This window comes from Acanthaster planci, linkage group LG16, assembly GCF_054643075.1.
Source record: "Acanthaster planci isolate LZ-2023a linkage group LG16, COTS_SCS, whole genome shotgun sequence".
Taxonomy (NCBI): domain Eukaryota; kingdom Metazoa; phylum Echinodermata; class Asteroidea; order Valvatida; family Acanthasteridae; genus Acanthaster; species Acanthaster planci.
In genome coordinates, this window is record NC_141792.1 from 1,612,606 (window position 1) to 1,640,015 (window position 27,410).

Consider the following 27,410-nt stretch of genomic DNA (forward strand, 5'->3'; position numbering starts at 1 on the left):
GAGTCTTGTTTGGGGGGGGGATCCGATTTGCTAAAGGTCAGACTATATACTACGCATTTTGGAAAATCTCTGTGCAAATTCTGAGACCTTGAGTTTTTTCCAAACTTGGTGGATTTTTTAAAATCCAATTCAGGTGAAATTTCTGACCCTGAAAACTTTATGCGTTCTGCTGACAGCTTGGTTGTGAAAAGAATTCCTTTAAAATTTACCGCATTTGTTTTAGTGTCAAACTGACAGAGGAGACGGGTTGACGCTTTTGTACCTTCTGCGTTCTACCTCTTTAACTAGGATTCGAATCGCACCCACACAGGCCAACATGTAGATTGGCTTTTTGGCCCCTGCTTAAGTCGAGATGATCCCTTCAATTTTCAGTTCTCATGGAATTTGTGGAAATGTCTCCCTAAAATATTCAGTTGCATCCAGCAATGTCATTTATTCCCTATTTCACCCACTCATCGGCAGCCATGTGGTGAAAGAGCTTAACGGAACCAATTCTAGACGGGATGTCCATGACAAAATGGACAATAACCTTTTGCATGGATAAGCTCCTTACTTCTATTGCCTGTCGGCGTCCAGTCTCTGGGCGAAGACTCGTTCTTTGTGAGCATCGCTCAATTCCCAATGACATTTACAACAGACCCACTGTCCAATCCGCTGGAGAGCCAAGAGTTTCAAGTCCTTGATGACTTCTGGCCATGAAGCTTCACACGGTGAATCATTGTGGTAAGTTGTATACGTCGTGCAAATCTGACGTGTTTTAATGATGTAGACTTTTCCACGGCTTATGGCGTATCTCCAATGCAACCGAGGAAGCAAATAAAAGACGGTTTAATAAAATAAATTAAGTCATTCTTACTGTTGTTTATCGCTGATGCAAATACAGAGAAACTAAACCTCCAGAACACCCAGCTACGTTTGATCGAAAATGTGGAAATTGTAGACTAAAAATATATACACAGATTATCTATACATGTAAAAGTAAAAAGTAAACAAGAATAATATCATTTCGTCGAGGTGAACACTACGGCGATATTTCTTGGCAAATATACCATGTAAAAGTTTCCTTTCCAAAATGCAAAGATACAAAAATCTAAGGAGTTTTCAAATATTGTTTCATCCCTTTGTCGCTGCCACAAATATACACCCATAGGTCATGCAAACTTAACCGAACACAAACAGTACTTATGTAAAATGAAAGGTTACATTTGAATATCTTACAATGTACTTGAGGCCGTGTGAAAGGAATGAATCAGAGCTTTCCAACTCCGAGGGGGGGGGGCAACAGCTAAATGGGGCACAATTTTTTTTAATGCGAAAGTAAGGAATTGATTGGAGTGTTTTGTAGGTTAAGCACTTCTAACAGCGACCAACCCGTGCTGGACAATGATCGATCTTCATTAATCATGCCCAATGTCCACAAACTAATCTTGCGGATCAGAGACTTTAATTAACGAAATGTTTTTAATTTCGGCCGATCGTCCGGATCCTCCTTACACGATCGACTCAAGGCGACACGTGCCATATGAAGAGGCGGCCTTCACGGTGTAGAGTGTTCGTCAAGAGCCGCAAAAACTCATTACATGAACTTTAAGCCCCCCCCCCCACACACACACTTTTTTGGATCCACATGTTTTGCCAGACTCGCTCTGGCTGGTAACCGTAGCAGCGTTAGAGTACCAGTCGTCTATTCGCCCTGCGCCGCCCCTTCGAACCAAAAGTCAACCGCTGATTAGATCTTATCGCGGTTTACAAGCCTCAATTATGAGCTGGACACGCCGCCTGACTTGTCCACCGCCACCAACCCCCTTGCCGAATCCGCCGGGGGCTTTAATTTGGCGGGCCAGGTTGTCCGCGGGCATGCGCGCCCGCCGGTCCCGTACCGCGTGTTTACCCGCTTTGGCAGTGGGGAGGGAAACCGATTAAAGTTAGGCGAGAACAGAGGTTAATTACCGGAGCCTGAATCGGGTTAGTCGCGTTGAGGTTGGGATGGTCGATTCTCCGGTCCGCTAAATCTGGCGCAATTGCGCAATTATAACGCGCCAGCTACGCAAGAGCCAGAAGGATGCTCGCGCATCTTGACTCCACCATCATCTCAATGAGCACGCGCAGTCGGCACGCGAGCGACTGAGCATACTCGTGTGCGGTGGGCGGAGATTCCTCACCGCGGAGCTATCTATATAAGGTGTCTCGATGTCCTCCACGAGCCACAGTTTTATGCTCTAGGAAAAGCAGACGACGCGTACACAGAGAGCCCGCCGAACGATCACATCATTCTGTGCAACCAAGCAGAAGTCATTTCAACGCGCCAATTTTGGGGTTTAAGACCAGCAGATAACTCGCAGTCGAATCAAGATGAAGACGATCACGCTTACGATCTTCTCTGTGCTGATGGTTGTGTGCCTAGCTACGGCTGACTCGGACAAGAACGTCTACGACCCGGTAAGACAATAAAAAGTCAAATTTAGTTTTCCTTAGAAATCTACTCTGTTTTGATTTTTTCCAGATGGACTCGTTCCACAAGGGCAATAGTCCATATGGAAATCTTCAATATTGGGAAGTGTGATTGAGTACGGAAACAGCAGTTTGATTTTGAGAAATACCGCTTCATGACATGAAATTTGATTTTAATGTGTTTCGTGATAAATGCCGATGCTGTCAGGTTCGCGCCATTCACCAAGCACTTGCAGTACTCGAGTTTTCCATTGCTCGAAGAAGATGATAGGCCAACAGCTTTCGACGTTGAGTCTTACATGAGCATTGTGAAATGTTGCCACCCGGATTTAAAGTCAACCATTAGATCGAATGGCAAACAGTAACCATGCCCAGCTATTTTCAATGCGAATTCTTAAAGCAACAATCCAACACCCTACGTTAATTCATTAGATTGCCTTTTCTATTGGACTATAATAACTTCATTAATATTTGTTGTCCCGTGTCACCACAGTTGTTTTAAATCCAGTTTGAAAACTGTAACTTGAGTTTTGAACTATGTCAATGTAAGTCTTTTTATGTACCAGCTAACAATGAAATGCAGTATCTCCATGGAATTGGAACTATTTCTACAACGAATGACGGTGTGGTGCGGAAGGTATTTGACATTTCTACCCCTAAAAAAAACATTCGGTTGCCGAAAGATCAGCACGCCGAAAGCCACTAAAGGAAAAAATAGATAAATATTCGATATAAACAATTCAAAATCAATCACGGTGTGTGCAGGGGACCTTGATCGGGAGAAAGTATTTAGGGCACAATAAAATTAATAAAATCAAGCCTTTACCAGTAGAATGATGGTATGTCTTTCTCAAGACGTGCAATAAATGGACACATTTTCTGAAAATATAAACTCTGCAAGTTTAACTTTCTATTTCGATGATGACGTTCTATGACGTACACCTGTCTTGTAAATCAACTTGGTTTTCGACACTCATTCGAGTAGTGTCATGTTTCGTAGCAACAGCAGGAACACCAGTTTTAATTTGTCATTGCTATTCGGTTGCTATTGGGTGATTTACTGGGAAGAATGAGTAATAAACAGCTGTGATATGAAAGCGGTTTTCCGGCATTGCATTACAACAAAGGAAGGCTTCATTAAATCGTACTCCTCAAAAGGCGTACAAACGGAATGGATTCAATAACATTTTTGTATGTCTTTTAAGAGTTCCCTTTTCGTTCCTAAAGCTTGTTGTTGACAGGATATTCTGATTTTGGTTTGTGGATTTACTGCTCTTTGGGACTAAAAATTCCGTCGAAATAGAAAAATTCCATTCAGGGGCAGAAAGTAGCATTTTTGGAAAGCGACTGGAAAGGAGCTTGTCGCCTCATTTGGAATTCAAATTCCTTCGTATTGGTTTTCAACAGAGGCAAAAAAGAATCGAATGGTTGGAGAATTTTTTATAATGCAAGCATTTCTACTCAGTAGTTTTTGCTTTTAATCGCCATATCAGTGTGGTTTTAAACTACTAAAGTGATTTAACTATTCCTAAAAATTGCCGACTGGAAATTGTATTTGTCATCCCTGTAATGCCAAAAACATGTTTTCATATTGAGCCTTTCTAGTGTTTAAATTTGGCTTTTTATATTTATCATTATTGTAATTGTCTATGCACTATTTTATAATGCAACCAAATTTGTTTATCTGTCATAAATTTGGTGGCGCCAGCCTCTTCGGTAACGAAGTTAAATGTCAAGGGGCACAGAACACTAAGTGTTATGAACAGATACTAAAAGTTGGGAACAACGATATCGATTTTTTGTTATGGCTTTAGCCTTGCAATATATGCTTAGAAATATCTAGTCTGATCGTGGTTGTTTGTTCCGTTATTAAAGGTGGGGCTGAAAAAGTAGTAGCAATTAGATAAGGGTGACCTTTGAAGTAATTAACTGCAAATGCAAACAAAACCAAACGCAGCGTCGTTCGACTATGGAAATTGCTTGCTGTATTGGAAAGTACTGAAATAACCTGAAATTGCCTCTTCCAATAAAACTTTATTTAATGGCAGATGTTACTTTGTATGCCCTTGGGAGATATGAAATTACCAGATGACGACAGTGCAACGCACACAGCATACGTAATGGAGGGCGCTCGCAATAACGAAATTGGGACACAACAAGCAATGTAGGTTTCCCGCTTATCATTTGTTCCTTGTGAACCGTTACTAAGGCCGTAACGAAGACGGACTTGTAGAGTTACGGCTACGTCTGCAGTCGGTGTGTCCCCGCGTATTTTGAACAGGCAACGACCTAGACCCAGCCACTAGACAACAAATTAGGATGCAGCCTGATGAGAAGAAAGGACTGCACTTCGGATAGCAATGAGCACCAGACTATTGGCTGTACTTCATGACATCAGTAATGTTTCAAGTTATCCTGGCGGGCCATGCTTTACTAGTCCTGTGTGTAGAACTGTTAAAAAAGTCCTTCGAATTAATTTACTCACCGCACCGCTCAAATCTATGGTTTAAACACACAAAAAAGAGCATCTTCGTAAGTGGATACGTGCACGTTTTTCCCCCCGAAGTAAAAGTGTATTTTCCTGCTAGTATTTGACCACTCTGGGCGGGTGTTCTCTCACCAAACAAGCGATCTGTGAGTTCCACGGCGTCGTCTTGTTTGAACGGGCTCTGGAAGATAAGGGGGCGCGTAGCCAAAGATGTGACGGCCCGCCACTCCGCATCTTAAGACCTATCCCTGGCCCGTATGTTGACTTTCATTAATGGTACACATGGTGGTCGGAGCCACGCTGTACACTCTCGGCGCACGTGCGGCCGTGTGCCGAGAGTGAGAGAACGAAATCCATTTACCTCCCGATGTGTAAAATGAAAATACCCCCCTTAAACTAACAGGCGAGTGAATTAACGCATTCATTAGCTTACGGTGACATTCAGACACGATGTAAAATCTCTTAGGTTTCCTCTTTTCGTTTAGTGCGGGTCTTATTCATTAATTAAAGATAGGCTTCTTGGTCACGACAATGTAAGAAGAACATGGTGGTATTCAAGTCGAGTCCGTCACAAGCCCATTATAAGTCCCAGCCATAAGCGAACGACGATTCCGTTTAGAGAACTGGTCACGGGTGACAAGAGAAGAACGGAGATAAATTAATGCTTTTGTCGCTGTTTAGTGCGGCAGGCTTGTGACCTGATTTGTGAGTGGATGACTTGCGTGGGACCCCCGCAACCTATTTTGGAACACTGTGCGCCATCTTTCAATCCTCTCGCTTACTAATGCTGCCATTACGCGCAACCATTATGCAAAAGTGAGCAGCATTTCAGATCCTCTGAGACGGTCTTGCATTGCTAACGCGATAAGGGATATTCCACGCCGGATCGCCTGTCGCATGAATGTTTGCTGAGCTAATGACCGTAATGCGACAGCCTTAAAATAAATGGTTACCACGACACCAAGGCGGGTATCAAACGACGCACGCATTGAATAATCGGCACAATCGTATTTTTCCAGGATGGTTACTGATGAGCGATGACCCTCATCAACCCCATAGTCTGTATTCATGTTTTCAGGACGGTGGAGGGGCAACCGTGATAACATTCTTTGTTTTCACACGAGATTTTTTTCACACTAGTTCGCCTAAACTGCCCGTCTGCTCCTTAATACTTTTACTTCGGTACCAAACACGAAAAAAGAGACCACCAATTTCTTTTTACCCTCTATCACAGCAAGCGGGTGCTGGTGAGGTCAGTGACCGGGGACAAAGCGCCTTTTACCCCGTCCAATCTGTGGTCCCGTACGCTCCACCCTCACAAGTCCTACCGGGTGGGAAAAAATATTCGATTATAAAAGATAGCCGAATGCAGGGTTTCCCTTCAGGTCATGGAAGAAAAATATAATGGCAGCTGTTAGACGATACAAAAACAGTGAGACACAATAACAGACAAGGGACAGATAACATTAAAACAACAAAATTTCTAATAACATCGCATCGTTCTGTAATTTTTTTTCATGTCTCCACAGTGCTGGAAAAATATTATTTTAACAGTGCTATGGGTTTAGACTGTGATGAATAATCGTTTTGATCAACGATGCTGTATGAGGTTTTGAGGAAGAGCTTTTATAAAGTCTACAAAGAATAACATCACATGTCTCCCTGCACTGAGAAAATATCGTAATAGCGCTGGGTTGGGCTGTTTAATATTGTAAATGGAGTCCAATCAACGATTCAACATGGGGTTTTAATAGAGTCTTTGCGAAGTTATTGCTTGAAGTTTTTGTCTTGTTACTGTTATGAAAGTTCAGGTTGGTGATCTCTTTATAGCCACCACACACGTCAATGAAACGGAGATGCCGACTTTGAATTTTACAAAATAATCATCCTACTGTTGCAAGAAGGGGGAAGCCGACGGTGGTGCACGCGCACAAAATTACGAGCTTTCTTTTTTTCCCAAAGACAGAAAATTCGCTCGGTCAGACTGCCGTGGCGTTGAGCCGGGGAAGCGTTGCAATGTTGAAAGCAGCAGCGGGATGGAGATTTTGAAGGCAAAACCTGGTCGCTGATAAAACAAGATCGGGCTGATGAAAATGGGTTAAAATTTCTCCCGGAAGAAAATTTTCCTTTGGCGACTGGTAAATGAAACCCTCGCTACGCACCTGTCTTACTGAAACAATAGTAAAGCAAAGGCGGTTCGAATGAAAATAGTCAGTCGAATAGATCGAGTTTTTCACTGATCTTTAATTAAAAATCTTTTCAATCAAACTTAGAATGTTTACTCCATATAACCTGGTATCTTGTTTCCGTTGGTCATTCAGAGTGAAATTTCGCCTTTTGAAAAGTCTGCAAGTTACCGAATACAAGAGAATTGGAATGGATTCAACGCAATATGATTAAATCAAAGTCGACAGTCGACGACAGGACTTTATTTCGACAAAACTACCTAAACTATTCGTGCTTTAAAATTGCAAATCCACCGCCAGTGTCAAAATAAACATTTGGATCACTTGATGAACATATGCTTTGAATTTTTAACATCAAAATGTTGAGACTTTGTGAATCTTGCAAGTTACATAAGAAGTAGTATTGTTAATATTAGAATATTTGAGGACGTAGAGAATTAAAACGAGGACGCCCAAATTTGTCTGAAAACTTAATTCACTGACTATACGTTCATTTCTTTTCTTGAAAACAAGACTATTAAAAATAGTTCGCCTTTCCGTTTCGCCAAGTGCCTGCGTTTTGTCTCTTCTATAATTAACACTCACTCTAGTCAGTCGAAATCGACATTTTGAATGCTTAGCTTGTAGTTTTGAGCCCTGGAATGTTAAAAAAAGATAAACACAAATAGAGTTACTGATGTAACGCACAAGCTATGAAGATCCGGCATCGAATTTCTGGACAGCGCGCGGTCTCCCCGTTTGTGTGAAAAATCACGGAACTCGATAGCTCTGCGGGGAACGAAGAATAAAATGGAGGGTTCACGTTCGCCTTCCCGCCCGGCCCATGATTCAGTTGAAACCGGGCACCAGACCAACCGAACTAATAAAATTGACAAGCGGCGATCTCCCCGTCGGGTATTCAGCCCTCCGTATTATTCGAGTCAGCGGTGTCAAACTCCTCGAGTATCGAGTATCGGTGACTGATTGGGATACGCGGCCTTCTCCCCCTCGGGTATTCGGTTACGGGTGTCGGCTCCTCCGATATCTAGTATCGCTAAACGTTAGAGGGCACGGGGGAATTGGCAATGTTTATAGATTCAATTCCAGACATCCCCATTGAATTATCAAAGTACGAATGTCTGTTATTGTAAGGTTTGTGAATGACACTCCAGGCGACGATCATCCCAGAACTTTAAGAGAAGTTTATTTGCCGAAATTTTGAAGTGAGAAAGGTAAACGAACAGCGGACCCGTGAGACAAGCAAACATCCCGCCAAAACTGTCATACAAAAGCAACAACAAAAGAAGCTACAGATTCGCTGGGTAATTACGGAAACAGGCGCTAGTCGGCAGATATCGATCTTAGGTTTCACTCAAACTCAACACCAACAAGCAGGCCGTTAGAAACTAACAAAACAACCAACGCGGATTTCCTTTGAAAGGCCAAATAATAAACAAAACTTGCTCTCCAACACGACATGCAATACTAATAACTGTTTTGCCATACACTGTTCCAAAAATCATCCGTCCTCTTGGATGAAATCAGTCTCAGATGTTGGCCAGATTTTTCCCGAATTAAGCAACCGCTGTAATGTTATCCTTGTAACGGTAAACTCTCCTTTTAAGCGTTATCTATAATACAACCATTTAATCATGAAATACAACTATTCATTATTTTGAGATTATACGAAGTCAACCTGCGCAGCCTTCGATGTTCGTCCAAGTTCAGACACCGCTAAAGGTCCTTTGTGGCTGAAGACACCACATTGCGCGCCTCTGCCGACGACAATAACACGCTCCTTTGCTGCGACCATATTTCCCACTTCGCCGACATTATTTTCCAAGTGCGTTTCTTCTCCCTTTTTAACATCGCAGCTGAGTGCCTACATTAACGCGCAACGTTTAGATCGCCTACACCTCTTGTCAGTCGGACGACCGAGAATAATTCGTCGCCGAACTCTTGGAAAAAAAACCAGAGCGTTGCTTGGCCGTGAATTGACTTGAAACTTAGCAAACTCTATCTCTAAGTTCTCTAACCCTGTTGTGCTTGACTGTGCGTTATATCTTCATCTTCTTTTTTCTTCAATCCCCATTTCTTTTCACCAGTGCAGGAGTGGTTTGTATTTCTAATGGAACTGAAGAAATGAATGGGGTATTGGATAAAAATAAATAATTACATTCAATTAATTGAAACAATTGAAAGAACTTTTAATATGATGCGTTTAAAGACACCGAGGTTGTAGTTTGAACGCAAAGAAAAAAAAAGGTTGGTACAGACGTTAATTTTTCAACTAGCAACTGAAAAAATTCAAATCGGGAATAAATTGCTTTGAGCAAGGTGATTGCCAGTTCACCCCTGTCAAATACCGCGAGTGACGTACTTCCGAGAGCGTCAAATTTGCATAGGTTGTAACTTGATTCAAGAACTTCTAGTCACAAGTTCCTTGTTTTCGTATTTCCCATAAAAAACTCTGATACAGGTATACTTTGGGTGTTCATTCACTTTAAGCTCAAATCTTGGTTGGCATTCTCCAAGAAATTCCAGCATAAATCCCAGTGTAGATTCTCCGAACGCCAGATTGGCACCACTCTTGCTAAAAAATAATTAAATTTAAAAAGTCCTGCAAGAGCATTGTACTGAGCCATAAAACGTCTGTGTCCAAGACACACAGCTACCACTGAAAGGCCCTGAAACTTGTAAAACTACGCACGAAACAGTCGCCGCGTATAACCACAATGATTCACACGTGAAACTTTACTACGTGTCAAGGCGATAAATTCACTCCAAATTGCTCCTTTTGCAGTCAACATACGAAGTGGAAAATTTGCACAAGGGTGCAGACCATGTGAGAGCTCGATCATAATAAATTTATAATAGATGCTACAATGTTAACAGTGTTTACGAACAAGTGCAGTTGTGTCATCATGTATGATATAATGGCCATAACAGAAAGGCATTTTCTAGTTTAAAGAATATATAAGCGCCGAAAACTGAACACACGACTTCTATTACGACCCAAAAACTACCTTGTTTTATAAAGTTCACTATCAAAGTTTCTTGTCTGGTGCAACAGTTTCATATCAACTAAGCACTCAAGTCCTTAAGCTCGTTAACTCCTTCGAAGCCAGCCTTTCACGTGACTGACTACCTCAAGAGGGTACAGCTGGCTACCAATTTAACTCAAGAGGGCTCTCTAGCCCCGGTGTTGCCAGATACGCCCACTGCTTAAGCCAGACAGCCTCGTTCTTCCTGATCGTGTCTTTAAAATCGCTCATGTGGTGTCACTTTCGCCAGCCGTACACTTTGTCCAGCCATACTATACTGGTGATGACGTGTGCTCGAGGTACATGTATAGACTTCGCTTTGTAAATTAACAACAGCCCATCTCTCACTTCTTGCCTGTCTGTCGCCCCTCTTGCGGGGTTTCGCGCCAATTTCACGGCTGAGCGTTTACAGGAAACAGACGAGGTCACCTCAACGAGAAACCTTGTTGGAAGGAAACTCTTTAAATCTCGATATCTTTTCCCTTTTTGAATGTTACTATGTAGTTTAACCAATTAAAACTTTAACTTAAGAATTATATTTGATGTTGATCTGCTAAAGTGATGAATAATTCCATCTATCTGAAACTGTGAAAAATGTATATTAAAATGCATTCAATCTAAAAGACAGCGTTTCCACTCTCGTAGTTTCTTTTCCAAACTTCTTTACTGCCCGACTGAATAATGAAGGTAGTTTTAGAGGGCAAATTGCATAATAGCGAATAAAAGCAAGTATGCATACCAGTCAATTGACAAAAATATATACAGTAGGTGCTCTTGATTTATCTTATTGCTAACTAATTATCTTAAATTATTATCTTAATTTCTCTCATTGTCAATTGAGAGCACTTACGGTATATATTTTTGTCAATATTCTGATCACGGTGCTACGCAGCCCTTTCATATTTCTCTGCATACCAGTCACGACAGTTTACCTTTGAACTGAAGTCAGGGTGGACCGTCATGGAATACGTGCGGTACTGGTTACAAACTCCGACACTCCTACCTACAACCACAAGCAGTTTTGGTTTTCCGTTACAACATCAAAATAAAAAATTTGGAGGTGCCAAGAAAAGGTCTTGGAGAGTAACTTGTTCTCCGAGACCCGTTCTGTAGGCGATGTACACGTGCACTTCATTCAGCAGCTTTTAACATGACTGCTCTACCAGGCAATGCCTGGCTTCTGTGCAGCTAAGTTTTACATCCACTGAAGCACTCTTAGGTGTAGAGTTACCCGCTTGGGTAAACTTGCAGTGTGGAAGATGTTTCCAGCAACCCGTATTTAATAAATAAATACGCCTCGATCCAGGCAGCGATTGAACAGATACGGAGGAATTTCGGTGGTTTGTTGGATTGCTTAGTAGTATCAAGTTTGCATCCACCTGTCTGTATATAAATCACAACTTCCCCTTCTAAACTGTTTATTGCTTACTTTTAACCGCCACTTTCTCATTTTTAAGAGGAAGAGTGCCTTTTTTTTAAAACAAAGTGCAAGCCAGAGATTTGTTTTCTCTCATCATCCGGCTTTGACGGGCGGTGAATTAAAAAACCGGAGCGGTGGCAGCTGGTGTGACGCGTGTGGCGCCCGGTTCGGAACTCCACGCGTGGACGGCCTCGCCGATTCCGCTGAACGCGATACAGATAAATGAAGATGATGACGATGATGACGATGAATGATGATGATGATGTCGGTAAGAGATAATCGCTCCATAGAAGAAATGACGCATTCGTGCAGGCATCTTTGGAGTGGGCCGACGCAGGCCGGGAAGCTAGGCGCGCGCGCGCACGAGCTTGAGATCGCTATCGCGCATGTCAAACACGATGGCTCCATTTTCATCCCGATCTTTTGGCCCACATGTCAAGAAGAGAATTTCTGCAGATCGGGCGATGATTATCTCGCGCTAAGGTTCCTCGTCTTTCTCGCCTCGCCCTCTGCGTCCCTCTCTCGCTCGATGACGAGAAAGCATCTTGCCCGAAGTGACGCGGACTCTCCACGCGGTTCGTGTCACAAGACCGTCAGGGAAACATTTTTGTTGGCACTTCAAATTTGACAATCTCCACTTGCCGATCCACTATTTCAAACGGATTTAAATTAAAGATGTGCTTCGCCATTTCTATCATCCAGAATGGTCTAAACGCAAACGACCTGTTCATCATATATTCAAGCTAAATATGGCGCCTTTGTACTGTTCCACAGAACACGGATTTATCTATACCCCGTGTCTATCTTAACTGTACAACCACGAAATGGTTAACAGGTGTTTTTTCCCCAAATAAAAAGCACACAATCTGATATGTTAGAATTCTTTGTTGTCCTAATAATGAATTCGATGTTTCTGAATTCGTCAGTTGCATCACAAAGTGACGTATACAATAGTTTTGATGCACCGCGACGTGACGTGCAGTCATTTCAATATGAAGAACTGAAAGAGTAAGGAGGGGTCGGGATATTCCCGTTCACTTTCACTTATTACAGAAACGCTTAAGATGTATAATAATATTACGTTGGCAAAGAAAATTATAAATGAATGAAATTTGACAATTTGAGATGAATTTGACAACAAACACGGGTAGTTTTTAACCATAAAAGCCTTTTCCAACCCCCTGCCCAAAAATACTTTTTTCCCCAACGGCGTTCAATTAAAAGCAAAACCTCCACTCATTTCCTGCAAGTAAACACTTTTGATTCTATTTGCTACAGATCAGTAAGATACTCCCTACGGTGTTTGCCGAGCGCGGCGCAGCGCGCGCACGCACCATCAATCAAGACAGGTTTTTGTGTATGTGTGTGTGTGTGGTTTTTTGTTGTTTTTTTGTGGCGGGGCGGGCCGTCAAATTTGCTGGGAAATATTGCGTCGCAGTGCAGCGCGCCCACTGGGGCCTGCCCTGCCCCGTCGGAGAGGCATCGCTGCTGAGCAGGCAACTATACCAAATACCTGGCAAGAATCTTGTCAAACGTGAGAGGGGACAACTTACACAGAGCCGACAAGCACACATTGTAAGTGCACACCAACATGTTACCAGCCAAGGCCTGGTGCACGGCTGCTTTTTGGTGAATGCAATTTCAAATGCAGTGCTTTCTGCACTGAATGAAATTCAAAATGAGTTCGTGGTGACTTTTCTAATTCTACTAAGTTTTCAAAAGCGTAAAGGATTAAGAAAAATTAACCCTTGACTTATCAAATCAACCTGATACCTCTTCGGTTTTCCGGACTATCATATCATACATCACATACTCTGTGTTCTTCCACCTTGAGCAGAAGCATGTTCTCATCGGTTGAAAAGAGCTGGTCGAGTGTTCACTTTGTTGGTAGCGATGCGACCGTAACGCGTGTACTTCCTAGTCGTTTGTGGACCAGCAAAATTCGTTTTCGACCAAAAGAACTTCCGTTGCTAAGAACATTACGTCATCTCTTGGTCCTGCTTGAGGCTTATAGGTCGTCAACGGGTCACTTCACACTCCTTGGAAGTGTTTAAATGCCAGTTTTAGACTTTTTTCTTGAAGTGAATATATCATTCTCCGTCTTTATTTTTTCTTTCCATCGTGTCTTACGATTTTCCCATGAAAAATGCCAAGTTTTCGACGTGTGAGTGGGACTCGACACGATTTTGCGGGGCCCAGTGTCACATTGATAAATCGGATTAATTTAGATGCACCGGCGCGATGTGCTCTCGGGCACCGGTGAGAGTCCGGCAAAACCTCAGTGCGCGTTGCCGCGCGCCCTGCGGCCGGTCTCACTTTCCCAGTTAAATGCTGGCCTTGCCAAGGGGCTTTCTCTTAACATGACAAATTTCTTCTCATCCACGCGATCGCGTTAACCGTCCCCAGGGTTTTCTCGGTACCTCCCTTTATACCTCACTGAGCCACAACCGCAACAGCCAATCCAAAAAAGAGAATAATTGACAAGAAAAAAACTAATCTTGCAGCGCAAACGGCACAAAAGCACGCGAAAACACCTTCCTACTATGATAGCCTGTTTCAGGCCCTTCGTTAATGAAATTAACTGTGTAACATGAGAAACTTTTAAAGCAGCAAGAACTCTTGATCAGAGTTTAATAAACTTAAAAAACTTAACTGAAAGAGATCACTTTCGTCTGAAAAAAATTCCTACCCACTTATCTGGACCAGCCAAATAAAGTTCTTGTCAAGTGTCATACGCTTCAAAATAGAAATTGGAAGCAAGTTAAGTCTCCCCTAGCGAGCAATTCGCGTGAAACTACGGAGCATTAATCGATTACTTTATTCACCTTTAACCCCACGCTAGCAGTGCAGTTTTAAACAAGAGTGACATGTTCCGACGAGAATTATAGTATCGATAATTCTTCTGAAGAAAAATCAATTTACGTCGACTCTTCGAAGCCACAACATGCATTAGGGCTTTGACCTGTTGGACAGCAATCACTATTAACGAAAGTCTGCACTGATGACTTGTCTCAAACAAACCAAATAAGAATCGATTCTGGAAGACCACACATTCAAAGGTGTGCACCCACGGCAGTGCAATCCAATTGAAGCAAGGACGATGATGTTCAGGCTCAAACAACTATCGACGACTCTAAGTACAGTTGAATACTCATCGATTCTTCTTTTTTTTCATCTAACTGGCAGCACTTAGCCTCGGGACTGTCGAAAAACGCTGCCAAAAGCCAGCTTCCTGCTTCAATGTTTCACCAGCTGATCGGCTGGTATCAGCGTCTACACCCGTAAACCTCGCCGCGGAGGAATTCTGAATCGAAGTTTTTCGAGCCGGCCGGTCCAACGGGCGGAAGAAATTAGGTCCCACGGGCTTGCCTTTTCGAATTCTTTACACGCTTGCACTTCGCCGTGACTTTCCCAGAGGGACGGATCTATACTTACTAAACAAGCGGATCAATGAGGTCTCAATTTCGACGGCTGTTTGCGGATCTAAATTTAACCGAATTAAGAAAGTTTACTTGTATTCTTTAAATATTCTATAAACCGAACCATGAAGCGCTCATTTTGATCTAAAATGTCTTCCTTACTCTTTTATGCTTTTTTTCACGTATAGTGCAGCCATTTAGAAACAGAAGACCTCACAACGTTGCGCATCAAACAACCGTCTGCTACGGTCAAGTCGTAAACGTACTCCCACGGCGTACCATCATGTTAGGCTCGTTTTTCTGGAGATCGCTTTGGTGAAGTTGAACATTTAATTGAGGGTCGTCCCCTAAGAACGGCTGAACCTTTTTCTTTGTGTTTTTCTCGCGCTCATGCAGTCTTCTCTCAAAGGGAATGCTAACAATTTGGGAATTGAAGTTTTATAATGTAACAAATAAGGAGGGGGAAATGCTGTTATCTTTCCTGCGCAAAAGTGCTAGAAACCCCAAGCGGCGATTTACATTTTAGGCAGAGCACTGCTACAGAAAAAGCAGTTGAGATCTTTAGGAATGAGTCAAGTGGGCTTCTAAACTAGTCTGAACGAGTCTGTGGGCAGTGGTTCTCGGTAGAATATTGTCAGATTGTGACATGCGTATTGCTCATGTAAGGTTTACATAACACTTTGAGGTGAAGACAAAGGAATGTGTGAAACAATACACTGCGCTACGTATTGAGCGCGTGCAATGCAAAAAGCCACTTGCGACCATATTGTACAAGATATGGGGCGGGGAGAACCCCCCCTCCGCCTTTGAGTTGATCATTGTTTGATCGGAATTTCAGGAATTCTTTACAGGCTTTTAGGGGGGATGTGTAAGGTAACAATAGTCTAGAGTGTGTATAGGGATTGGACATGTGGGGGGTACCCATCGGCCCCATATCGTGCACGGTATCCTTGCGAGTTAAAATTGAATAAAATCTGGTACACTGTGTTATCTGATTGCACAGAAACGTAACAATTTGAATTCCCCAGACTGAAGACACTGTTGCTATACCTCGTGATTCGGGGCAAGCTTTTGCATGGCGACCACCTTCTATGGAATGGACTGGTTCCTTTGTGCCGTTCTTATCCATTGAGAACAGTGTATTGTTGCAAGGCGTCTCTTATGTAACTAAGCAAAAGCTTGCCCCGAATTATGAGGTATAGCAACAGTGGTTTTTAGTACAGAGAATTCAAGTTGTTATCATCACGTGAATTTAAAGAACTCAGTGTACCAGATTTTATTCAAATCGTTTTTAACTCGCAAATGGCTTATTACTTGTTGTGAAGGACTCGTTAGAAAGCTATTTAAATCATGAAAGGTGGCAAAAGAGATACAACACAAACAAATATGAACACTTAAAACAAACCTTGGGTGATGAATTTGGAGAATTATTAATATTATCAATATTATGGTGTATAATGTTTGAATATCCTAGCTGACTCGCCCTAATCTTTTTGCTGAGATGTCATTCAATCAGAGATGTGCACAGCCAGTCGCAATGGGTGATAAACAGCCTTTCAGTTGGGTAATGTTCTTCCGTGAACCACGACGGGGTCGTGTTTCCTTCGCTAAACTTCAGCCGTGCGAAAGGTGCGAAAAATCATTTACAGCACCTCGGTCTGAAGGCGCCCAGTGACGTGCCTGAGACGCCCGGCTGGATGCATGGTACAGAAAGCATTCCCGAAAGGAATAAAAACATGAGGCTGGTGTCAGTCGTGACCCGGCGAGTCCCTGCGGGGCTGCCGTTTGACACCAAAGAAACGTCGCTAATCACTACCACGTCGTTAATCGCCGATTTCGTTTAACGATACTCGCAGGGAGAAATGTGCTAAAAACGCGGCCCCACATCGACACATTACGAGTTACAGAGCCGCGTTCCTCCTCGACACGCTAAGGCCAAATCTCGTTGCGGTGTAAAAGGTCAGCATAAATTAAACACAACTGCATTGATATGATTTTGACATTTTGAATTCATAGGCCACTGGGCTTACATTTCGAGTTTCCCCGCCACCAGTGTTTTTGTAAGGAAAGAATGACACAAACAGATCTCTCATCTTCTCCGGTCAGACGATAGACATTTACAGGGTTTTTTATGGTCCGGAAACGTGCTATAAAGAGCCCAGTTCCTCGAAATTCAGTTGTCATGAATACCCAGTGCTTTATCCTTTATTTCTTCGGTCAAATTTATTCAAAAAGAAATAGAGTCGCACGCGACCAGGCCGGCCGCCGGATTGTCCGGGCACTTAGAGCCAAATAAGCGCTTCACCTTCTGAGTGGACCCACGCTCGTTGCTTCAATTATCAAGGGAAGACAGACGGAGAGAGAGAAGAAGAAAAAACTAGAGCCCTCCTTACAAAACCACACGGGGAAGTGTTATTCGGTTTGGTGTCGCGTAGAGTCGATATATACCGCGTTAAACGAATGACCGTCACGGGTGTGCCAACTAAAGAGTCTAACGATGTACTATACAGCGTTATAACTGAGATACATGTATATGCGACGACCGTTTCGTGTCACAATTTTTTCGACACCCTCTGAGCAGAGAAGACGTTTGTTTGTAGTCTTTAAGACTTACCTTCAGTCTTCAGATGTGTGTCCTTTAACTTGGCGCCGACTTAGGTTCGGCAATGGCGAGCACTGTGTCGATTTTTGGGTGGTTTGTTGCTCCGTCCAACACACAGGCACTCAATATTGAGGGTGTCAACAGTCAGATGTGGACTTTGCCGAGTACCAGCGTAGATAATGACGTGCAACCAGAGCAGCGTGCTGAAACACCGTATTTGCTGCAGCGTAGAATTAACAATAGCTTTTGTATTAAACTGTTCAAAGGTTCATCTGCATAGAATGTGCGTCCAACTCAAAGCTGGGCTAGTCCACTTAACACTTTGGAATGCAAGTCAAATGGCTTTGATACGAAAATTGGGTTAGAAAACAAGGGATATTCAGGCGATCCAGACCCAGCTTGCCATCAAAGATGGTAGACAGCTAAGGGTTGCGGGTGATGATCGCGGGATGCAAAGGGTGCATTTAGGAACGTGTAGATTGGCGTGCTATAAATGTATACCTACAAATTATTTCCTTTTGAGCGACATGGACACATGTATTGGTTACTGTAAACTTTTAACGTGCAATCATCTGGCACGCGACGAAGGGCTTTACTTGTTCTTGCCTTCCTGTATACACGTATTTTAGCGTACATACCAATGTCATTATCTTGGTACTTCTGGCTATACCACGAGATGTACCGCCTCTAGGAAGAAACTTGGAGTCCGGAACTGACTGAAAGTCGGAAGGCGTGTCCTTGCTCAAGCCTAACCGGTCCTATTAAATCATCTCTTTTTGTCTCCTTTCCTTTTTCGATTAGTTGCATGGAGACTGCAGGCATATGTCATGACCTCACAAGCGATATACAGTTCATCATTCAACTCTATTACCGACTTGAAAGCGATATATTTCAGACCTGATTTCGTGAGTCAAAAAAGGCCTTCCTCAAAGCGATGGACAGAAAAGGTTATTTAGCTAATGCAATGTAATTGAGTTTCAGACGAGAAATGTTCCAACCATAAAGATGTTAACCCCCCCCAACATGAGGAGTTTCCGGGGATTTTTGCTTATGAGGTTTCTCATGAGAGTCGCTGGACTTTCATTGGAAACCAACGTTAACGCTTGTAAACAAGCGGGGTGGAAAAATCGTTACTAGCTTGCCGAAGTGTGGCGTGCCTCGTTTTTATTAATAGGCAGCGCGTGCTCCACAATCTTCAGGGGCATTTATTGACATGTTGCCCGGGAGAGAGTGGTTAGCACTCACCCCTCAAGTCCAAACACCGTGTTGGTACTTAAAGAGAGTATCCTCAGAAAGACCGAGCGAGCTCTGCTTTGAGGCATTGACTTCGACCCGTTTGTATGGCCCGGTAGGTAGGTGTCAAAACTGTTGTATAATATTACACTGCATGATAGTCGAAAATCAACATCTTTATTATCAATGCAGGATACTGGACTAGTGTCTTATACCCGGGGTGTTAAATATACACTACAGTTTTACAGTGTTCGCGACATCAGAATTCATCCAAACTGAATGATGTTAGTATTGTACTGATATCCCTACTTTTAAAATGCTTCCAAGCCAATTGTTGACGATATTTCAAAGGCGTTGCTTGGAATCTGTGACCATCAATCTGCAGGTCTGGTTAAATTACACATGAACGTTTGGTGTTCCATTTCCAGTATCACGTAAAATGGATCTGAAACTCGCCCCAATAACAAAACGTGTTCCGGATCGTGTGCCGTTTTGACTCAGACCTTTTCCTAGGCAACCGAGGGTCATTTTGACCTAAATACATAAATCAACCGAATTTGACTGATTGATCCCCTCGGTCGTGTATATTCAGTAGATCACACTTCGTCTGTCTCCTCGATGCGAACCTGTATCATTGAACCAAATTACTTTACCCTCCCATTTCTGATTGCCCTCAGTGAGAGGTTGTAATTTGTACTTGCAGGCCTCGTAAGTCGCTTGCACACCCAAAGAGTTCGCACGCTTTTCAGGCGCCATTCCACTAGGGCGTTTTTGGTGCGTGTCGTGGTCCGTATTTATCAGTTGTGAGGAGTGTCCATTTTCAGGTACACGAATGAAACACGGTTAACGGATGCGCCCGCATACGCAACAGACCAAAATACGCACACGTGGAAAGTTGCTCTTATGCGCAATACGTAAGAGCTGTAAGTCATTTGCGTAATCGTTATGAGGTACACGTACGGCCATATCCCGGCCGTACGGTTGTAACCCGCATAGAATAGCAGCCCGAAAAAATATAGTATATCTAAGAAATATTCGCAGTCCTGTGCAGGAGATTGGTACATGGTGTTTCTTTGCAGAACCTGCTCTCTGTCAACAAGATGCAGCTCTATAGGGATTTAATACTAGCTAAATTGTACTTGGCGTCACAGGTGTGAATTAAAGGTTTTTGAAAATTTTTGCAGATTTTTTGGTGCATGTTATGCTTAAAGCGAGCTCTAAGACCCGTTTTGAACGATCTGAAGTAGGTTCCTGTTTTTGTCTGTCTGAATCTGATTTTAAATGATGTTTCTATAGTTCTGTCTGTCTGTGGGTAACATGTGCTATCAAAATTTAACCTTGAAGACATTCACTCGTTGGCGTGGATTGACGCTCCCAACTAGTTTTCTACAAACAACCCAGCGTTATCCTTTCACCGCGGTCATACAACACATCTCCAGCCCTTTCGTTGAGCAAGGTCTTTTGTTCGTGTGTTGTTCTACGGCTAATAGACTGCGCGCCAAACGCCGGTTCGTGTCATACCAAAGGCACATTTTGGGACGCAATTAGAAAATGATTCATTTTGACCGCCGATGTTTCCAGGATGAAGCTGTCAAATCATTTGAAGTGCGTTATAATTATAGTAACTCCTGTGCTACCGATCCATTTTGGTCGATGGTCCGAGCTCAGCATCGGTGTTTGACGGTCAGAACGCTTAGTGTGCGTAGTTTGTCAGTGTTCTGACCTCTGACCCCGGGCTAACTCATTTGAATTCGGAACAGTTGTGGCCTGCGTGCGCAGTCTTAAGGACTACACCGATACATAGCCGTTGCCAAGGGTTTTGTCCCGGAGGTGGGACAAAGCTCTCATCAGCAACGAACTGATAAACCACTAATAGTGCAAGGAGGTCAATTGCCAGTGTTGTTGTTGTCTTGAGGCAAATTGGGGATTTCCATCCCCTTTCATCTCCTTTTCTTTTAATCTTTTTTTTTTTTTTACTTTTTCCCCCCTTTTTTCCGGGGGAGCCCCTGGCCCTCCTGCGACTAGACTTCAACTGATATATCTTTCCTTCTATTACCAATTTGGCTTAGTCGAAACGTTTTCAAAATGCATTTATTTTTCTGTATATTTCAGCATAATCTTGTGTTTTTGTGTCTATACGCGAACACTAAAAGTCTACCATAAGGCTCAAAGTGGAAAAGATATGCTAATTTTACGGGCTGACTTTCAGTAAGGATTTTTGTAAATGGACTATCGGTATGTCAAACGTTTCTTTAGTCTTTTTTCCTGAAGGTTGTAACATGACCCTACCAACCTTAACACAAATCACATGCGCTACTGTGTATAGACGTTCCATCGCTTACAGGCCAACCTCAAACGAGGGCACTAAACTCGTTCAGGCCAAGAAGATCATCTACTCCAAAGAAAAAAACTTGGAAGCGTACTATATCGAATGTCGGGCACCGGGGTATTATTTGGCGGGACACATGTTACAATTTTTCGCGCCCTTTCGCAGCCGAACAGCCGGAGCGCGCGGCCGATGCAGCTGTTGAGGGGATAATGTGACAAGCGAGTGGGTCGATTCCTCAAGGCGAGATGCAAGTCGGGACCACAGATATGATGGAATGAGATTTTGACGAGTTCTAAGATTTGAAACTTGGCCGTTTTGCAGTCGGGCAGATCATTCTAAAAGGCCTCCTTATTCCTCAAGAGATCCGTGTGCCTTTCCCCAACCGATATGACCCTGCCATCCGAACATTTCGAGATGACACCACTGACAGATCGCTTACAACTGCATGACCCACGTCATCATAAATGTGCACCTTCTTATTTACACTAGTGACTCGCAGCCAGCATCTATAGTGCCAAGGATGCGAGAATGAATCACCTTCAAGTTGAGAAATTACGAGGTCCTGTCGCCAGGCGAGGAAGCCGTCAATGTTTCTCGGATGGTAACGTGTTGGGGCTGTCCAATCGGGCCAAGCCCCAGCATCCAATGATACTCCTGTCGTTCACAAATCGCGTCCTGGCTCGATTAAACCCAACGAGATCCACAAAATAAAACCAGAACAGACAAAAGTAAAGAAATGTACGGAAACGGACTGGTTTGATGAGATTTTTTGTGGTGTGGGTGTGTGAGTGTTGGAGGATGAATGATTCAGGACTTGAGACTGTTACCGTAGACTATCAATGCCGGATATGCAATGGGAATGTTGAAATAGAAAACAGAAAACGGTGGCGTAATCGTTTCAAAAGTTAAGAAATCAAACCATGTTTCTCGGTCAGATTTGGAGAACGTGTAATCAATCGCATGCGACAATCCAAGAAATATTTAAGTTATGTAGGAGGGAAATTGCGATTTTATTCTCATGAAGAGAAATAAGAAATGTATCTAGGGTCGTCGACGATCAAAATTTTGTTTCACCAACCCAAAAGGGTAAGATGTGTGGTCTCAAGGAGTTCTCATATGCGTGAGTAGGGCAGCATTGAGCATCCGTCGTTTGCCTCAAGCTAAATTGGCGACAAAGAGATTGAAAGCATAATCGAAGGGATGGGTTAAACACGGAGCAAAAAACAAAACAAATTTCGCTGATGAAAAGCTATTCAATTCCCATAGCATTAGAAACTAAAGTGACGATATTTTTCAGGCCAGGCCTACGCATCGGTCATCACCACTATACGGGACAAGGGAAGATGTTCTCGACATTTCCCTAGAACGTCCCGGAACTTTTTCTCTTGAACCTCCCATGAGAAAAAACAAACAAATCGAGGAAAGCAAGGATAATTGCCGTTGCACCCTCGTGGCCGTGCAATGCACGCTTACAATTAACCCGTTGGCTAGTTCAGCCCTCGTGAAATCCAGCACAAAGTCGAGAGACATTAAAAAGTTGTTAAGAGGGCGTCGTGATGAATGTACAAAACATGAAAACGGAGATATGCTCCGTCTCCCAGTCGCGTGCCTCGCGGGCGATCTGATGTGAGCGAGTCGCGTCTGCCGTTCCGTGGGTGATTTATGGTGGCCTCTAGGGGACTCGGTAGTCCACCTCAATCCGCGTGAGACAGTTTTTGGGGGAGAGTTAACTTGGAACCAGCGAGGGTTTCTGCTGTGTCCCCGGGCTTGCATCTGGGGATTTTTCCGCGGTAAATTGGTGGGCTTTTTGCTAATGCCTCCTAAGCAAGCGCACCTAAGCATGTTGAAAAACCAGGAATCTTTCTTGGCCTCTCACGGACTCGCGATACGCCTACTTTTTTTCCTGTGGAGGACATTTCAAGGAAGCAATTGACCAACAATTTGTGAGAAATTATGGACAGAAACTGGTGGCATTTAGTGATGGTTGGTGCTAAATTTACAAGAATGCCGACTACATAAATTGGTGGCCCAAAATCTCTGGTACTCTCGTGTTTAATGATGCTATTAAAGGCCACTTTATCCTTATCAGGTTTTCGTAGAATATACCAATATTATTTTTTTCACTTAATAGCGATACTTTACAAAACAGTATGGACTTTCCCGGGTTTACAGAGGGCGTGACTGTTTCAGCTCCAGTTGATCAAAAGATAAGGAAAAAAAGGTTTTTAAGAGCTACAGTTTCTTTGAGACACCTCGGACAGTAAATTACCCCTTATCGAAGAACGACTCGACCAATATCAGAGTACAAAATAGTTCTTTTTTGTCCTTTTCTGTGGTTTTGCTTGGAAGAAAAGCGCTGAAAGTGTATAAACCTGAATACGTGCCTGTCGAAAGGTGTTGGTCGTAGTATTGAATTTAGCTGACCGTGTCGAATGGCAACGTGTGCTTATATGAGCACTTAAATCACCCGGTTCCTCACAAGTATATTATCTCGCGTCGAAGGTGTACCTTCCTCGAGCGCGCGAACGTGCATTCTATGACCTGGGACGATAAATGTGCAACACAATCACCAGCTGGATTTCCCGCTCACGTTTCTCGATCAGAAATTTCATAATGCTAATCTCCTGAATGTTACATCGATTCTGCATACTTTCAAGATTTGGTAACTTGAGCTTAAGTATTATCAAGGACCGTACGAGGAAACTGCCTTGTTATGGTTATTCTGATGACCTTAATTACTGAAGCTCAGCATGTGCATAAAACAAGCATAAATGCGTTAAATTTTGTATTAAAAAGAAGATGATTGATAAAGGGGAGTCAAAACCCTCTGCAGCTATGAAAGGTACATGACTGATTGTGTTTTAAACAATAAATTGGCGGGGGCGCGGCGTTGAATACGGGCGATTCACAATAGTGCGCCTCCAAGAGTTTGCAACGCGTTGGCCAATCAGAACGGGCGAAATTTGTCAACCCTTTCCAAACGCGTGCATTGGGTCAACTGATTTCGCGCATTGTTATGTCCTGTCTGGAACCCTGACGCATACACATTGCCATTCTGTATTTACTTGTGCAGAAAACTTGTTTCAGAGATGGTGACATTGAAGGCAAGCAACGTTTGTGCAGTGTAAGGCCAACAAAAACAGTCTCCGATTTCTGGTCATTGGCTGGCTACAGAAGTGGTGCGGCGACGCGCCTTTTTTGGCCCTCACTTTTTCCCCTAGAAATGATGTACGTATAACGTGCGACGTCCATCGCGACTGCATTGTGTACGTACCGCCGCCATAGACCGCGGCCCCCTCACTATTTACTGCTTATAAAGCATTTTCAGCTTGTAGATGTACACAGGACATAAGACCACCTCGTTTGTCTGGTTCCCAAATGTAAATGTTTAATACATAAATTGCGTCATCTGAAAAAGAGTGCCCGACTAAATGTATGGGTGCCTGGAGGGACTCCTTAACATATTACTCAACCACACCCCATGTAAAACACGCTGAAGTTACACAGTAGAGGATGCCAGTCGATTAAGCAAGTTTGGCAGCTTTTGGACATCGTATTGTACCAAATAAAAAACTTCTTTATTTTGTCAAAGCGCAAGTCTACTGCGATGAGCGCGCCGATCAGAAACCGGAGACTTTTTTTAGCATTAACGGAAAGGATAAGTTACGAGAAAATGAAGACTAATAGTAAAATATTCGCTTCCCATTTTCCCCTCTGTCTCTCAACCTTGTTCCCGTCCCTTGCTTCTATCCTCGTATCCAGGATTACAAGCTGATCACAGAGCTGCTGGACACGTTCCGGAAGCTGGACAAGAGAGGCGCCATTTGCCAAGACCGATTCATGGACATCATGAGCTTCAGGGATTCCAACTACTGCCGCCGCAGGAGGAGAGAGGCATTCCTCGACGACGAGTAAGACGGCGAGAAATCTGGGAAAGAGGAGGGCATCGATTAAAAACAACAAAAACAACAACAACATGTTGCCTGGAACACCAGGTTGTACTTCTGCGTGGAACACACAATATTTTCGTACACCACCATACTGTCGAGATACGGGCCGGCACCACATTTGGTATCAACACGCCAAAGTAACGGCGCCAAAAATCAAGGGCATTCCATCTTTGAGCGCCGGTTATTTTGTTAATTGAATGGCAGATGTGGTGCTGGAATGAACTGGCAATCATTTCTGGCAAAAATGCAGCAAAATAGGGCCTACCCGCAGGAAAGAAATTTGGGACACTGTGACCTTTGCATCCATTAAATCTCAAAATCATGAAAAGAATACTAGCAGCTTTTTTGATTTTCGAACTGTGGCATTTTGTCTGTGCGGGCTAAACGCAAAATCAGTTGAATTTCATACGTACATACTTGAACGATGCAGTGTCACGTACCGGATATACGCAAACGTGCAAAGGTACTCATTCACAACATTTCTAACGTGTGTATACACAGCCAATGAAACTGGTTATTACATTCACTTATTTAAAAAAAAAAACAACTCGATGAAAAACGTTTACCCGCCACTTTGACCTGAAAAATTTGTTCGAAAATTATGCTCAAAAAGGCTTCTGGTTTAGAGATGGATGTGGATGAGACCGATTAAGGCAACAAAAATCCAAAAGGCTTGCTTTCGCGCTGTCTTAAGTCTACTTATATTCACTAAAGCCGATTGTGGTAACAATATGCCAGAGCAGCGATTTCTTAGCGAGTAACATCTAGTTTTACAGATTCACATTTTTACGTAGTGAAATATCATATAAGCGTGCTTCAGAGTCGACATTGTGATGTGTGGTTCCATACAACGTGAGAGCAATTAGAAGTTGTGTTTGGAGATTCGAACTGGTATCAATCTTTGTAATATATGTATGTGACCGATTTCAAAAGAATGTACAAAAAGGAAAGGGCAGTTGACATGATAAATCAGTCCAATATTACAAGAGTTCATCCTTAATTGTTAGTCCCAACAACGACCGATGTTAGTTTGCAGAGCCCCTGTCCTTCGACCCCCTTAGATGAATGAGGCAGCCACTGCCTGGGCCACTGGTCTGTCTTTTCGAGAAAACGTGCCGGAATTTTCTGAGCGAGGAACTGAGCCAAAAGGAATCACGGCCTAACCATCGATTTCAGACGGAAACCTTCCGCGAAGACAGGCTTGTGGCGGCGTAGACTAGTCTGCTCTCTGAATTTTCAACTTGCTATTACCTGTAGTGTCTAAGGTTCATATTTGTATTGACCCCGGGAAACAACTGCGTTGAAACTTAATTTATACCCTGTATACTTGTAAGAAGAGAGATTAATAAACTCTGCCCCAAGCAAAATGAGAAATATATTGCCATCGAAGGGATTCATATTATTTCCCTCAGTTCACGAATGCTAACAACTGGAGACGTTTTTCCTTTCTGCGATTGCGAAGGCGTTTAATAGACACCAAGCACGAGGTCAACGCATTGGACGCATGCGTGTTAGGGTCATCCAGGTCTTGGGATAGGCTGTCTTTCGGTTAATCCCTTTGAGCGAGGTTGATATCTCCGACTCAGGTTGTGGATAAAATGTTTGACCTCCGACCCATGGCTGACACAGAAGAATACAGCTGTCTGAGGAAAAATATTTCCAGATTTTCAGAACCCCCTGAACAGGAAATTGCCATGAGAACCTAATGAGATGAGATTGCACTGCAAAGTGTTGAGATGATATACTTGAAGACAAAAATAAATTGCATTTTTAATGAAAACAGTTGTCCTTTTAAAGAGAAAACGTGAATTCAAGACGATGACTTGAATAACAGACAATTGATAAATATTTCTTTCGTTGAGGTTACATTTTGACAAATGTTTTATTACTGAAAAACTAAAGAAATCGCCGCTTTTTGACTTTAAATACAAGCCTTGCAGTGTATCAATTGAATGATTCTTGTCCAGTTCGAAGACCTTGGATCGATTCTTTTCTTAACACTGCAACAATTGGTCAAAATGTGGTCAAGTGACATGTGAAGGGGAAACTGAACCCCCCCACACACACACACACCGCTGACGGTTAATTCGGGCAAACTTTGACGCCCTCGTGTAGCGGGAAAGATGTCATCAGGCCGCGAGGACTACACTTACAAAGGTGGGCACAAGATGCATCGATATTTTCACCAACGTGGTGCATTTTTGTCTTTAAAATGCATCCTCCTCCAATTTTTCACTGCTGACGCCTTCTGGGGCGGAGACCGACTCCTGCACGCCTGGCATCTCTCCAAATAAGCACACAAAGCCATA

The 27,410-nt window shown here is 43.1% G+C and overlaps 1 long non-coding RNA gene across 1 annotated transcript; it reads left to right on the forward strand.

Annotated features, from left to right (window-relative positions):
- Nucleotides 1-2,187: 2,187 nt before the first annotated feature.
- LOC147796387 (uncharacterized) lies at nt 2,188-26,475 on the forward strand. The gene is made up of 2 exons (XR_015428015.1): nt 2,188-2,439; nt 24,914-26,475. It is a non-coding gene; the product is annotated as an uncharacterized LOC147796387 (long non-coding RNA).
- The last annotated feature ends 935 nt before the right edge of the window (nt 26,476-27,410 follow it).